The following is a 2,807-nucleotide window of genomic DNA, read 5'->3' as shown; positions in this document are numbered from 1 at the left end:
TAACAATTGCTACTGATTTTGTTTACATTTATGCACATGAGAAAAAGAAAACCCAGAACAAGAGAATCAGAACAATTGCTTTACATAAAGCAGGCATGGCCAAACTTGGCTGTTTTGGGACTACAACTCACATCACCCCTAGCTAACAGGACCAGTGGTCAGGGATGATGGGAACTGTAGTCCCAAAACAGCTGGAGGGCCAAGTTTGGGCATACCTGACATGAAGGATAGACTACTGAAGGCTCAAGCACCAAATCTAGCCTCCAAAGGCTTTCCAGCTGCCACTTCCAGCACAACCTCAGCTCCCCCCCTTCCCACAATATTATTCATCTCAGATTTTTATTTCTTCCAAGCTAACACATAGAGAAAATAGTTTTTGCAGTATGAATAGTGTTATGTACTGAGTTGAATAGGATCCAAACTGCATCAGTCTGATTGGTCCTAGAACAATAGGATCCAAAATGCAGCAGTCTGATTGGTCCTAGAACAATAGGATTCAGAATGCAGCAGTCTGATTGGTCCTAGAACAATGCAGCAGTATCATTGGTCGGCAGGAGCCACCCAATCCAGCTCCAGATAGAAGTGAATCCACAAACTGATTGGCCTACAGGAGAAGTCCGGAATTAGCCAATCACGTGCAGCCCATTTTGTAAATAATGTATATAAAGCAGATACTTTGAGGGGACTTTCATTCCTCCTCACCACTATTACCTGAATAAAGAGCATGAAATCACTTTGCGACTCTGAGTATATTTCAAATAGCAAGAGGTGTTTGGGTGTCTCCTTGAAGTTTCTCAGTCAGGAGACAAGTGGAGAGAAATGGTACTGAACATCTGAGGTACCCAAAGGACGGGTTCATCCAAAGTTTCTTTAGCTGCTCACACCAGGGAAAAGGAGATTTAAAGAGCCCTTTGCCTGCATTTCAACTTTTGTGGGAGTGAATTGGTATGTGAATGTACAAACACATGCACCTAGTGCCTTTAGCCTGATGTGCCTCTACAGAAATAGATATGACTCTGCAATGAAAGCAGTGGAAAGGCTTTTGTGGGGACAACCACAATATATTGTGGGTTTTTTTATATTGTAAACCACCCTGGGACTTCACGGTGAAGGATAGGTACAAATATAATAAATAATAAATTATCACAATGCAATAGTGAGGTTTACCTTTGGCTTGCATTTACCCTCATGAACAATAGTTAGAACACCTCCACTTGCCCTAGAAAAAGAAAAATAATAAAGCTGTGTTTCGAGAGACTAAGGGTCTACTTCTCAATAGACATCCAAAGTATTGCACTGTAAAGAACACAGACACATCAGGCAATACAGACAAGAAACATATCCACTTTAACCCATGGGCTTACTTTTCAGTAGGCATGCATAGAATTGCATTGTAGAGAAAATGCATACCCTCCAACATTTCTCTGATGAAAATAGGGACATCCCATTCCATAATGATAATTTTAATATTTATACCCTACACACCTTACTGGGTTGCCCCAGCCACTGTGGGCAGCTTCCAACATATATAAAAAGGTAATAAAACATTAAACATTTTTTTAAAAAAACCCTTCCCTATACAGGATTGACTTCCGATGGCTCAGGAGTCGGATAACTCCATGCCCTCCAACATTTCTCCAATGAAAATAGTGACATCCTAAAGAAAAGTGGGACATTCCAGGATCAAATCAGAAACCGGGATGGTTTCTCTAAATCAAGGACGTCCCTGGAAAAAAGGACACTTGGAGGGTTGGAAAATGGATACAGGAACCAGACAATACAGAGTGGGCCCAAGCATCCCCATTGGCTGGTTGGGCCTGCTAGGGGAATGCCTGCCCAATGGCCAATAGCTGGCAGCTGGGCGATCCAGCCTGCTATTTGTTGAATCACTTATGGGTCTGGGGCCTGGCCACAGCACCACCCACCAATAATGGTGAATTGACTTGTAGCATCAGACACTCAAGATTATGTACATTATCCTCTGTTTCCTCCCCCCACCCCCATCTTATCTTTGTAACTGTGATGCAGGCTAGGCTAAGTTAATATATCTACAAAAGCAGCAGCTCATCAATAGATTACAGGGGTGTGTGTGCAAGGACCCCATTCCCCACCCAGTGTACTAAGCCCAGGAAATCTTGTTGCTACCCCTGCCTGTATATTTCAGAAAGCTCTACTGGATATCTCATTTTCTACCTTCCCATACATTGGTTAATACAAATGTAGGTAAAGGCAAATGCCATGGAGGGATGTGGGTGGCGCTGTGGTCTAAACAACTGAGCCTCTTGGGCTTGCTGATCAGAAGGTTGGCGGTTCTAATCCCATGCTTGGGTGAGCTCCCGTTGCTCTGCCCCAGTTTCTGCCAACCTAGCAGTCCAAAAGCATGCCAGTGCAAGTAGATAAATAGGTACCCCTGTGGCGGGAAGGTAAACAGCAGTACAAATGTACTCACCTTTTGGCCTTACAGAATAGACATAAATTGATATATGTTACACCGTTACTGCCACAGACAGGGTTTTCTATCATTGTGCAAACATCGTATGGAAAGTCACTGCACACATCCTATGAAACAAAATATAAAATATTTCCAAATACGATCCCTTCGTTTCCATGGAGAAATCAGTGATGAAATACGTAGGTTTGCAAGTACTAGAGGCAGCTGCCCTGGCTTGCTTCTCTTGCCATCCCCACACCTGACCAATCCTTCCCCCTTTTATACTTCACCAACCTCCTTCCTTTACACCTCACCCCAAGACTTAACCTTTTAAAGGTGGTGGTGGGAAGGTGCACCAAAGAGCAGTTTTCTGAAG

The 2,807-nt window shown here is 43.3% G+C and overlaps 1 long non-coding RNA gene across 1 annotated transcript in view; it reads right to left on the bottom strand.

Moving 5' to 3' along the window:
* LOC307210190 overlaps positions 1 to 2,551 on the bottom strand; it is a 2,898-nt gene extending 347 nt beyond the window's left edge. The window contains exons 1-2 of the long non-coding RNA XR_013835912.1: positions 2,450 to 2,551; positions 1,168 to 1,219 (exon numbers count right to left, since the gene is read on the bottom strand). This is a non-coding gene — a long non-coding RNA (uncharacterized lncRNA). The remainder of the gene's footprint in view (positions 1 to 1,167; positions 1,220 to 2,449) is intronic.
* Positions 2,552 to 2,807: the final 256 nt, after the last annotated feature.

The sequence above is a fragment of the Podarcis cretensis genome (genome assembly GCF_951804945.1).
Source record: "Podarcis cretensis genome assembly, chromosome: 2".
Lineage (NCBI taxonomy): Eukaryota > Metazoa > Chordata > Lepidosauria > Squamata > Lacertidae > Podarcis > Podarcis cretensis.
This window is presented reverse-complemented; position numbering and strand designations above follow the sequence as displayed.